This window comes from Rhinolophus ferrumequinum, chromosome 22 (genome assembly GCF_004115265.2).
Source record: "Rhinolophus ferrumequinum isolate MPI-CBG mRhiFer1 chromosome 22, mRhiFer1_v1.p, whole genome shotgun sequence".
Taxonomy (NCBI): Eukaryota; Metazoa; Chordata; class Mammalia; order Chiroptera; family Rhinolophidae; genus Rhinolophus; species Rhinolophus ferrumequinum.
The window spans coordinates 19,523,490-19,536,424 of NC_046305.1; positions in this window are offsets into that span (position 1 = coordinate 19,523,490).

Consider the following 12,935-nt stretch of genomic DNA (forward strand, 5'->3'; position numbering starts at 1 on the left):
GCTATCTTTTCACTGTGTCCTCACAAGGCGGAGGGCACAAAGGCGCGCTCTGGGGCACCTTATATAAGGGCACTAATCCAGGCCCCACCTCCTAATACCATCACCTTGGGGGTGAAGATTTCACATGAATTTTGGAGGGGATACAAACATTTCGTCTCTAGCAGCAACCTTCTTGCAAACTCTTGGATCTGGCCTCCGGGGGGGCTTTCGTAAGGTTCACAGAGAGAAGCAGTTGCTCAGATGCCTTGACATCGCTGGGGTGATGTAAGGAAGCTCCCCCTTGGGTTCTCTGGCACTTTAGGAAGATGAAAATGAAGGAAGTTGAACAAGATAGCATCTGTGTCTTAAAAGAAAATGGGAACGTGCTGACCCAGGCCTGCCCAGTCTGATGAACGAGACATAACACAGTTGCTAGAGACGCGTCGGTTGAGATCATACAGGAGCTATATTGGGGCTTCTGGAAGTCTAGGAACCCAAGTGATGTGAAGGGAGCCCCACCTGCTAATCTTCATTCTGCCTGTATCATCCTGAGTGAGGCAGGTACTTGACGAATTCCACAAGATGTGTATTATAAATACTCACAGAGATGAGAGTTGGACAGTCTTCCTTGAGCAGGCCTGGCCACTGAGCAACTTTTCTGGGTTCAGATCTCTCTACTGTCCGCTGAAAAACTATGTTCAGATTCAGTTCCTCCTATATCGGTCAGGGGCCAAGCAGGGGGAACTCTCAACAAGGTTTAAGTGAACTATATTTTTGAAGGGCCTGTTGACAGAGGCATTGGTAGGGTGAAGGGAACCATCGAGAGTAGCGTGGGACCCAGGACGAGGGACCCGGAAGCCATTAAAGGCCGTGGGCCTGAAGGAGCTGGGTGAGGGCAAGAGATGGAAGCCCCGTCCATCAAGGGCAGTGTCTTGGGCAGAGAGCAGAGCAGAAAGTGGAGTAGGGGCAAACAGAAAGACAGACGAGTGTGCTTTGATCTTCAGGGCCAGGGCACAGGCCCCAGTGCCCTCCAGGGGAATTTCACACACACGGAGATGAAAGGGAAAGACAGATAAGATGTAACAAGGACACCACGAAAGGGAAAAGAAGACTTGGGCACCCTCAGAGGCTGACTGACTTCCTAGGGGAGCTGAAGAGAGTGTGAGCCCAGGGCTGTGTGGGGAGGTGGCTTGATTTGCCCTGAGTAAGACCCAGGGGTCTCTTGTGGACAGTCCCCTTTGAAGCTCACTGAATATCTGATTTGAGGGTAGGGGTCAGCATTAGAAATGTGCTGACACGTCTTCCTTTCTGAATTGTGTCACTTTCCTCCGCCCTATGAAAGACAACAGCTGTTCCGGGAGCAGGGTGAGGGCACATAACAAACGTATCTTTTGGCCAAAGAAGCGCTACAAAGCACTAAAGAGGACTTCAAACTCTCAGTATTATCCTCACATATTATTGCATGTACAGTTGTCTCTTGAACAACATGGGTTTGAACTGCACAGGTCCACTTCTATGCAAATTTTTTTTTCAACAAAGACTATAAATGTGTTTTCTTACGACTTTAATAATGCTTTCTTTTTTCTAGCTTACTTTATGGTAAGAATACAGTATATAATACATATAACACACAAAATATGTGTCGATTACTTATGTTATTGGTAAGGCTTCTAATAAACAATAGGCTATTCGTTGTTAAGTTTGGGAGAAGTCAAAAGTTACTTGCAGATTTTCAACGGCACCAGGAAGGGGGTTCAGTTCACCTAACCTCTGAGTGTTTCAAGGATCAACGATAATGAGAACATACTACATGTCAGACACTGTTTTGAATGTTCTTCCTGCATTTACTCATCCCATCCTCACATCCCTAGGAAATGGGAACTGTTATGGACTGACTTGTGTTCCCCTAAAATTTGTATGTTGACGTCCCAATCCCCAGTGTGGCTGTATTTGGAAATGGGACCTCGAAGGAAATAAGTAAGGTTAAATGAGGTCAAATGGGTGGGGACCTGATATGATAGGATTAGTATCCTTATGAGAAGAGACCCCAGAGAGTTTGTCGCCCTCTCCCAGCACACGCACCAAGGAAAGGCCATGGGAGGACACAGCAAGAAAACAGCCATGTACAAGCCACAAAGAGAACTCTCACCAGAAACCAAATTTGCCGGCACCTTGATCAAGGACTTGCAGCCTCCATAACTAAGAAAATAAATCTCTGTTGTTTAAGCCACCCAGCCTGTGGTATCTTGTTATGGCAGCCTGAGCAGACTAAGACAGGTGCTGTCAATACTCCCATTTTATAGGTGAGGAAATTGCAGCATAGGGAAGCTAAGTGGTTTTCTTAAGGTCACCCCGTTTGCCTTTGACTTTGATCACTTCTCTGGGTCTTGCTTTTCTTATAGGAAGAAGATAGGTGGGAATAGATCAGGGGCCATGCACTCAGTTGTCAACAGGGGTCAGGCAAATAACAGAAATGAGTGACATTGGCCAAGTGGGGACTGTGGCAAACTGTAGAGGGCAGGCCCCTTTAGAGAGGGTAGCCCTGGTCAGCTTCAACTAACGGTTGGCCAAGTAGCTGGTGTTCTCAGATCTCGTTTTTCAAGACAAACGTGGAAGTCTGGATCTTTTGGCGAAATGTGGGTTTTCAAATACTGGCAACAAATTCCATCATGAAACAGTGGGCAAGCCAATCAAGACATACATATCCGTGGGCCATGTTTGACGAGCAGTGTCTGGTTTGCCCGCTCTGGACTAGATGATTTTCCTACACTCCTTTCTCCTCCCGCTCTCCTTGGCAATGATTCTCTGCCTTTGGCAATATTCCTTTGTGGAGACTCTAAGCCCCCTGCTTTCAGGAAAATGAGGACCGTCACGACGCAGGATTGTTTCAGGGTACAGTCCATGCAAAGAGCACTCTGTCCGCTTGGCTGAGCCAGGTAACTCGGAGTCCATTTCCTCTTCTGCAAATTGGTCCGGTAACACCCACCTCACAGAGTTCTGGAAGGATTAAATAAAGGCATGCATGAGGAAGCAACTGGCAAATAATCATCTGTGTGCAGAGCCCTACTAGGCCTCAGAGCCCTTATGCTCAGAGCTTTCCATATGCTATCTGGTGTCCCTATGTACGGTGTTTGAGCTCCTTCCGTAGAGGAGACTGGTGGCTTTCGTGGTTGTCACATGCTTGAAATAGAAACGATTAGCAAAGTTCTAAAAGGTAGCAGAGGGTGTTCTGGAAGGCCCAGGGCACAGCTGCGAGGTGGAGAAATTGTCAGGGATGAGAGCAGGAGTGATTCCACCCCTGGAAGACAGGGAGGGACGAAACAGCCTCCTCTGTTGTGAGGGCTTGGGAGACATAATTAGTAAGAGTGTAACAACGCACTGAAAGTTCTACTCGATGCTTAATAGTTGCTTAATAGCTGAGTATAAAAATTCCAGTGGGTCCATTTTTAGTTGGGGGCTCATGAGAGTTAAAATTCTCCAGAATGCCCAAAATATTCTGAGCGAGGCTCCCAGGGAGGGGGTTTATTTACTGTGCTGCTGATGAAGGAACAGTTTATCTGCTCTGGATCATCTTTCACCATAGCCTTTATCAGTGGCTTTTTTTTTTTTTTTTTGGCTGCTGGTGATGTTTTTTGTAAATAAATGAGATCAGATTTGTGTGTTCCAAGGCCATGATTTAAGTTAGCTGTTTGCCAGCTGTGATGGAGACAGAGTAGGGCCTTGGGGGCCAGCCCTTCCTTTGCAGAGCTAGATGGAGTCACCAATGAGGAGAAATGAAAAAGGAGACAAAACACACTTTCTTCCAGGTCTTGCTGGGGACAGCTCAATGAGAGAGAGAGATGATCGGGGAAGGACTATGGCCAAGAAAAGATTAAGTGGGTGAAAGGCAGCTGAGGTGCAGGAAGGAAGGCCAGAAACAAACTGGGCAAGAAAGAGAAAACAAAGAGAGGCCCAGGGCGGGTGAGGTGGGGTGTTGCACTGGAGACTTTCCCAAGAAGCTGAAGAAAGTTATGATGCACATGGTTATACAGGGAGGACCGCTCAGCGCAGGAAGGAGGACGTGAGTAAAGCTGCAGAACGTTCGGGGCTGGATTCAAACTCAGTCCACTCTGGGCAGATTGAGGAAAGGCTTCAAGGAAAGGCTTCGAGGAAAGGCTTCAAGTCCACTCTGGGCAGATCGAGGAAAGGTGTGACCTGAGGAAGAACATTCTGCCACAAGAGCCAGGAAATCCTAAGATGCATTTTCAGAAGAAATGTGGCTGATGCTTTTGGAGGAGAGAGGTGCACACACTGTGTTGGGACTCAGCCTGCCCGGAACTGGCTGGGATAATCCTGGGCAGGCCCCGCCGCCCCCCGTCTTTGAGGGTCAGTCTGTAAAGTGAGGGAGTTGGATTAGACCCCTAGTTCTAAATGTTGGCTGCACATTAGAATCACATGGGGAGCTGCTCAAAATTCTGATTCCCAGGTGGCAGCCCCGACCAATGAAATCAGAATCGTTAGGAATGGGTCCAGGCTTCAGTATCCCACAAACCAGAATACTGTTCACGGCCAAATGTGAGACCCTCAGGGCTGCATGGGCTCTAAAGGTCTCACTCAGCCCTGCCATTCGTTAAGCCTTTAAGTAAAGGAGAGGGGATGTATGGCAGGCCGTCCTCAGTAGAAGCCAGGCACCGACCAGATGGCCTCTTGAGAGTTCCACCACCCTAAGATTCAATTATTTGAGACTCTGAGTGGACAGACTTTTGCTGCTAAGTTCCAGCCACCTGTGTTTCTCCCTATTAATTCATTCCACAAATATTTATTGAGCACCTACTATGTGCCTAGCACTGCGTAGATGCTGGAGATAGAACAGTGAATGAGACAGATCCTCTCTTGTGTCCAACTCTTGGGACAGATCTGAAACGAGGCTAAAGAGAAGGATGCAGGATGGCACGGAGAGTGGGAAGGGAAGCTTGGGAATCTATTGCTTCATACAAAGTTCCCCAAACTGACACATTATTTCATCAAACTCCTACGGTTACGAGGAATCTAGCCTTGTTGCATTAATCCCATCTTCCTTTCCTCCTCCTTCCTCCTTCACCTGTGGGGTCATCATATCTGCAATTAGCAAGCCACTGTAGAATCAGAAAAATTTTTCTCCCCAATTCCAAATCCATACTCGGAAGTGTACACTGTGTCTTCCCAACTCAGCTTAAGGTCCTCCCAGCCGAGGGCTTGGCCTTGAGTCTTCTGGGGGCGCATGGTGTAGTTTAGAGTGTGCAGGCTACAGACAGAAAGCCTGCATTCAAATCTTGCCTCGTCCTCTTGCTAGAGGCTATCACTGGGTGACCTGGACACAATCCTTAACGGCATCCCAACTGCCCAGCTCAGATCTGCATCTTCAAGGGGGGATTGTAGCGGTACTAACTTTCACACTGTCGTGAAGACTAAATGAATTAATGAAGGCACAGCAGTGTCTGGCACATGATCACACTTAGTGGGTGATGACTATTATTGTCCTAGAGCAGGAGATGTTAAATGTGCTGTTCTGACTGAGCTCATGGACAGTCAGCAAGGTTGTATGTTGTGGTGGCGTCTCCTCTCTGTCTCATTTGCATCAGGGCAGGTGTCTGAATCACTGGTGAAGGGAAAACTAGATGCTGTAACAGGTAGATCCTAAAATCTCAGTGGCTTAATTCAGTGGTTCATTCTTCTCTCATGTCACGTCTAATGGGCCTGGGAGGGGTTTTCTGTTCCATGCAGTCCTCTGGCCTGCCAGGGCGACATCATCCCCAAGGCAGCCCAGGGCTATGACATCCAAGTGGCCCACAAACTGAGAGAGTGCGGATTACATGGACGCCCTTTGTGGGCCAGATAGGAATGGCAACATTCCACCCACAATCCACTGGCCAGAACTCAACAAGACCCAAAGAACCAGGGAAGGGTGCCAGGAAGAAGTCCTGGAGGGATCTCCAGGGTCTGGCCTCCAGGGGTCTTTTCAGCTGGTGAGGCCGCTGTCTCGCCATCCCAGGCCCCTTGCATGGGTGGTGGTTATCCTGGGACACTGCGCATGTGTGGGGCTCACTCCTCGCTGGTCTCCTTCCTCTCTGACCTTCTCCAGTTACTTCCCTCCAATTCCTGTTCTCTCTCCAATAACACCTCCCCACTATTGAGCTCCTGTGCTTGGAGAAAGGTTAATTGTTTGGCCACTGAGGGCTTTGGTGGAGAGAGATGCCCTAGGGATTCAGTGACAAAGGATGTTTGGAGTGGGAGTGCCCGCAGAGGAGCCTTGCAGGAAGGAGAGCCATGGTCACCTCCACCTGCTTCCTGTGAAATCAGAGAGTTAGATCCCAGGTCCCTGGGCTCTCAGGAGTATGGGAAGGGCTCTTAGCCCCTGACACTGTTCCCTGACCAGCAAGCAGCAGCCATATCACCTAGGAACTTGCTAGAAATGCAAATTCTCAGCCCCACCTCAGACCTGCTGAATCAGAAAATCAGCTCAGAAAGAGGAGTAACCTGCTCAAAAGTCTAGTAAGAGTCAGGGCAAAAGTGTTTGAACAAGCCCTTTGGGTGATTCTGGCGCACACCGGGCTGAAGATCCCTCACTCCTGCCGGCTCGAAGCCCCAGCAGGAGGGTGCAGGTAGGAAAGTGCTTACACTGCCACCTAGTGGCCACAGTGACCAACAGCCCAGCCTCCAGCTCCGGAGGAGGCCACGCTGCAGCTAGCACGTTGATTATTAGGGAGCAAGTTCTGGAAAGTGCTAGGGAATCCACAGACCCAGCAAGAGGCTCATCCAAGTCTGTCTTGTGGACAGTGTTTAAGACTTAGACTAGAGTCCAGGCCAGAGCCAAACCCAAAGTCTATTTCCAGGAGGGTAAACCCATCAACGTTTACATTTCATGGGACCAGGCGCAGCTGGCTGGAAGAAGCCTCTAGGATCAGACTGAGGACCCCATTAGGGGTCAGACTCCAAAATGCTGCTGCCATCCTCGTGGGATACCAGGAGAAGCAGAGCTGCCTCTTCCCTGGGAGACACAGAATTCCAGATGCAATCCTGCCAACTAGGCCCCCGAAGCCGCAGGGCTCAACTGGTTTGACCCTCTCTGGGCCTCTGATAGGAGCTTGGGGACCCTGGGGCAGAGGAGCAGAGGGGGAAGAGAAAAATGAGATGGGCCCTCAGGACGGAGCCCATCTCAGCCTCTGTGACAGGGAACTGCAGGGTTGGAGGTGACATCAGAGCTCAATTAGGGGTAAAAGTCCAGAGACAAAGGCCACTTGCTTTCCCCCTTGACCCCTGACCTCCGACACCGTAGGGTAGGAGGCTCAGCACTCAGGGGATTGGCTCTGATTTGCATAGTTGTAGAAGGAGCTGGCAGTGCTAGGCTTCCCAGAGGATGCACCCAGCTTGCTGGGCAGGCTGTTTGGTCTTGACATCTGGCCTGTCCTGGCTGAGCACTGGAGATGAGATGCTGTAGAGCATCTGTGCTGTGGGGGGGAAGAAGCAGTGTCTGTCGTTTAACCCATTCACACATAATTCCCAACACACTGATGCTAAGACTCAGCTCAGAGAGGTTATCACCGGCCCAAAGTCACACAGCTAGTAAGAGGCAGGGCAAGTATTTACTCTGAGCACTAACACACCAAGGCCTGTGTATGCTCTGTCCACCACTCTGTACTGCCCACCTCCCCACTGCAGAGCCCCGCTCTGGGCTGGCTGTCACGCTGGGCTGTTCTATCCAGAAACCCGCAGGACCCAACAGCAAGAGAGAGCCCCCTTGCTTAGCTTCCCTGCCCTCTGCTCCCAGGACCCTGTTGGTGGCTCACCAGTGACTCTGACAAGGGAGGAAGCTCCAGCCAACTTAGAAATGAGGGACACTGGCCTGTGTCCCAGATTGGGGGCAGGGCCTCCCCGTCCTCAGGGCTTCCAGCGGGGGAGAGGGGGTGCAGAGCAGAGCCTGAGGGACGGAGAGTGGAGGGAGCAAAGCAGCAGCTCAGCTTGTGCAGAGGAAGGACAGATGGGGGCCCTGGGGCAGCTCAGAGCAGCCTGGCCACCAGGAACCCCAGGTGTTGGTGCCCGGTCGAGCAGAGTCTAGGATGGTGGTTCCCAGATGCCCCCTGTTCTCCTGGGTCCATCAGGTGGGCCACTGATGGTCACCCTACAGGTCACACTACAGGTCGCCCAAACCAAGGTAGCTTTTTAAGATACATTTTCTGCTGCAGACTTGAAACCACACAACCGTCACTAAAATAAACATGAGAAAAGCATGAATGAATTTATTTAATATATTATTGTCATGAAAAAGCCTAACATACAAGAACTTCAGTTTTTCTTGGAGGGGGTCTGTCTCAGGAATATATGGGTGTGATTCGTTGGACTTTTTGCTGTGCCGAAAGTTCCCAAGGACCCCCAAATTTGGGAATCCCCAGCGTGGCTCACGATCATCATCACTATAATTAGATGCCCAGAGTGTCCACCTCTAGATGCCTGGAATTCCTGACTGACCCAGAGCCTCACTGCAAGGCCCGGAGGATGGGATGGGCCAGTAAGAGGCTGCCCGGAGAGACTGGGTGTGCGAGGCTTCTTTCTCGAGGGTCAGCACGGGCCCAGTGCCGTGGAGCAGTCCAGACAGCTGTCTCGCGGGTGTTGGGAGGCAGAAGTGCCAGCGGCAGACTTGTGCCAGGGCTAAGAGAGCCAGCACCTGACTCCCCTCCAGGTTGATAACACTGCTGACTTCTCCGGCGTCCCTCGGGTCACCAGGATAGGCTGGCCCGTTTGCTCACATTGCCTGCCTGAGGCTGGGGCTGCTGCCAGGCCCTCCCCGTTTGGGTTTTCTGACCTTCCTTTTTCCCAAGGAGGCAGCATGGAATAGGAATTGGCCTTCCCTGGAAATCTGCCCTGTTCCCGGCTCTATTCTTTTCTAGCTATGCAACTTTGGGCAAGGCTGAGTCTGAGTTTACTTTTCTGCAAAATGGTTATAATCAGTGAGACTCCAGAAGTTTTTATAGGAGACACTTGGGGGGCTTAAGGAAACAGGTGGGAGTGCTGGGAAATTGTCTACAAGCACACATATACCATTTTACTTAGATTACAGGCTTGTTGGAGGGGAGTTAGGGGACTGGGAGCTAGAGTGATGCTGAAACCTCACCCAGCCATCTTTTGGTGCTGCCATGGTTACCTGAAGCAAACCTGCTTCCATCACAGCTGGGTGTGATGGTCAAATGAGAGCATGTCGATGAAACCCTTTGGGAATTATACTGCTGTCAACAGCATATTATTATCCCCTGCTAAAGTAGAACCCCAACCCTTTGGTTGGGAGCCTGACCAGCATTGCTTGCTAATCGATTAGTGATGTTGCCTGTGGACCCTTCTCCAGAGGGGCCAGCAGTGGACACTTTCCCCGGCTCTGGACCTTGCCCCAGGTAACGACGTAAGCCAGGGACTTGGCCGGATCTTTCAAGCCCCTCAGAGCATTATTTTCAGTATGAATCTGCCTACTCATCACCAACCCAGGCAGTCCTCCAAATAGGTGCTAAGAGCCTTCCACAGCGGAAGGGGGCTATGGTCCAGTTGCTTCAGAAACACATGGGATGCTTGTGGAAAATTCCACGGCCCCATCCTGGGTCTAAGGAATCAATTTCTGGGAGTGGGCTTGAACAATCTGTGTGTGTGGTGTGGGGGGTTGTCTGTCTACTTGGTTTTTGTTTTTGTTTTGTTTTTTTTCCACTTGTGATTAAAAAAAAAATCACAAGTAACCATGGTTATTGTGCAAACTAAACTTGAATTTTGGAAAGGGTTTATGGGATCTGGGCCCTTGCCCAGATACAGTTCCTGTAAACCCTCCACATTCTGGAGAATCTTTCTTATTTCTAAAGAGCTCACCTGTCCCTAGAGGGTGATGAAGTGACAGGAACGCACAAAATATACCAGCTGTGTGTCCTTTTGGAAAAGTCAGCTAAAACAGTGCAGAAGGAAACTCGAGAATGAAAAAAGGACTGGGGAGGCCAGATTTTAAGTGCAGTTGGAGCTTTTGCTAAGGGCAGAAACTCCAGTCTGTGGGGAAAAGATAGAAAACTAGAGGAGGCCTCACAGGGACGTAGGTAGATGCTCCTGTCAGACAGCTCACATATCCGCTCTGTCCTGCAGACTCCCCTCACTACCCCCCCCCAGAGTTCATCCTCCCTGATAGGCCCGACACCCAGCACAGGCCCTCCTTAGCACTTTCTCACCAGTAAAATGCTCCATATGTCTCCCCAGACTGTGAGTGTTGGCATCGGGTCTTGCTTGGCTCTGCAACCCCAACCCCTGGCCCAAAGTGCAGTTAAAGGTTTGTTGAATGAATACACGAACAACTCCCATAATTAATCTGTGGGATCGAAACCCAGAGATCTTGAATTTTAAGAAATAATTTAAAGAAGTCCTTTTCATACGACTCGTTATCCTTATAAATGGTACAAGAAAAACAAACAGGCAGAGAAAGGGTTAGGCAAGCCAATTCTAGATAGTTCTAGAAATGAGCAATTTAGGGACTTGGAGTCCTGTGTGAGTCTGACCCAGTGTGGCCATCCTGGGTATCACTAGGCGGTTCCTAGAGCATAAAAATCAAGACCAGAAGCCTAGTTGTTTTCCTCTTTCAAGAGAAAAAGGCTCTCGCTTCAAGCCTAGGTGTTTCCCCTGTTGAAAATGGTAGATTTCATGCCATTTCTGAGAGCAGTCTCTTTTCTTTTTTGCTACCTTTCCTCCAAGCCCACTAAAGGTGTTGGTTGCTTTCCTGGCTTAGGGACAATCAAGGGGCTGTGGGGACAAGGTGTTGTTAGTTCTGTCTTCACCAAGGAAAAATCTGCCTTCCTAGAAGCCAGATTTTCCAGCCCTCCCTTTTTCTCAGCAGAATCCTTTCCTCTCTTCTCATATTCACCCTGTTTTCTGAATCCATCCCGAGGAAAGGAGACAGGAGGAAGGTAACCTTCTGATAGGAAAGGGGGACAGCTGACACTCTGTAGGACTCAGCCTGGCCCTCCCCAGGGCTCCTGTGGGTGACTGAAGTTGGTTTCTGCACAGAAGCAGGTGTGGTCCTGCATGGGTTGGAGATGGGCCAGCTGTGCCATCTGCGTTTTTCCTCCACCAGTCACAGATACACAGGCCGGGCTCGGAACTGTGGGGGTGTCTGAGCAACCAAATCTCTACCTGGTTCCTCTTCACAGGGAAAATGCAAAAACCTCCCATCTGGATAATGAAAAAAATAGCCAGGTGGTATCTCCAGTGAAGCCAGAGGAAGCGTTTCTGGGGCAGCCAAGGGGGAGCATCTGTGGAGAGGGCCTGCCAGGCCCAGGTAGACCCACCTGAAGTGGCAGCAAGGCCAGTGGGCAGCTACTGTAGGGTGGGAGTTCTCAAGGTGTGGGCCCGGCCGCATCAACATTACCTGGGAACTTGTTAGGAAGTGGCTCAATACTCCATATAAATGATTTCAGTGGCAGTTGCTATAAATAACATCAAGTTCAACCACTTAAACGCCATGTTCTCCCAAATCAGTCAAGTGCCTCTCAAGTCCCTATTTATCCTATTTCTCACAAGGAGAATAATGGATCTGATTCGTTAAGGATCTGATGTATGCCTTCTCCTTAAAAGTGATCATCACCGCAAACCTGCAAGGTAGAAACTATTATCCTATTTAGTAGAGGAAGAAACAGAAATTCAAAGGGCTTGAATTACTTGCCCGACACCATAGACAGCCAGATTCCACACCTAAGCCTTCAGGCCCCAATGGCCATGTTTTCACACTACATACCATGACGGGTGCTTTCAAAGGGCTCACAGTGTAGTAGAGGCAATAAAATAACGCACTTAAATAACGTAACCACACGAGGAAACTGTGTTATGAATAATAGTGCTGAGAGTTGCATAGGTCTGCAGATAACGAAGCCGAGCCCATGTGTAACCTCCCCAGGGATTCCAATACTAATCTCCTGATGGTGAACTGCCAAGCTCCATCCACCCCGACCTCAACCCTGCCCGAGCCACAATGGTCTGGAGCTTAATCGTTTTGGTTTGGGGTCAAAATATGTTTATGAAGATTTAGGCTTTTCACTGAAAACGAAATCACTGCCTCTCTTATTTCAGCCTCACTTTTATGCATTATGAAACTATGACAATTGAACCTACCAGTTAATTTCAGGGGGTCCAGGGCCATTTCAGTGCCTGGAGGAATCAGGTGTTTCCCTGAGAAAGAGAGGTGTGCTCAAGCAGCATTTATCAACCAAAACCAGAAATCAAGTTCCGACTGGTTACTTGACAGTTTGTTCTCTATACAATCACCATGTCATCATGGGCCTAAAATAACAGAAATGAAGGAAAAGTGCAAATGAATAATATAACAAGATTAGGTAGAGGCCTAATTCGTCATTTGTCTCAATGGAAAATGAAGCTCAGGTGCCTTACCTGAATGAGTCTTTTCCTCCATCTCTCCCGAATCCCATTCTTCTCCTTTCTCTAGGCTTTAGGGCCTGCAGACCCCATCTCCTCCTCCCTCACAGTCAAACCTGCTTTCCGGACATCTTTAGATCTTAGTACAGATTTAAGAGAAGGTGTCTTGGTGGTCAGTGGCTTTGAAACTTTACGTCCTTTAGGGATCCAAAGACATTCTGTCTCCTGTACAAATGTCCTAAAGGCATTTTCCAGGCATGGGATCCTGTCAAGACCCTGAAGTCACTTCAGGGCAGGTTGTCACCTACAGGAATGACTAATTGACTTGCAGGGAGGGTGAGGCAGTATGATGGTTTTGGGAAGCTGAGGCTGGGCAGGTGGCTTACAGGAGAAAAAGGTGGCTTCAGAAATCTATTATTTACCTGTATATATATTTGCCTGCTATGGAAAATAAGGATTGTATTTTGTTTCTGGATGGAAGTAGTTTTTGTTCCATTGAAAATCTAAATGCAATTTCATTGACTCTCAATGGGATCTGAGAGAAGGCTTAGATTTTA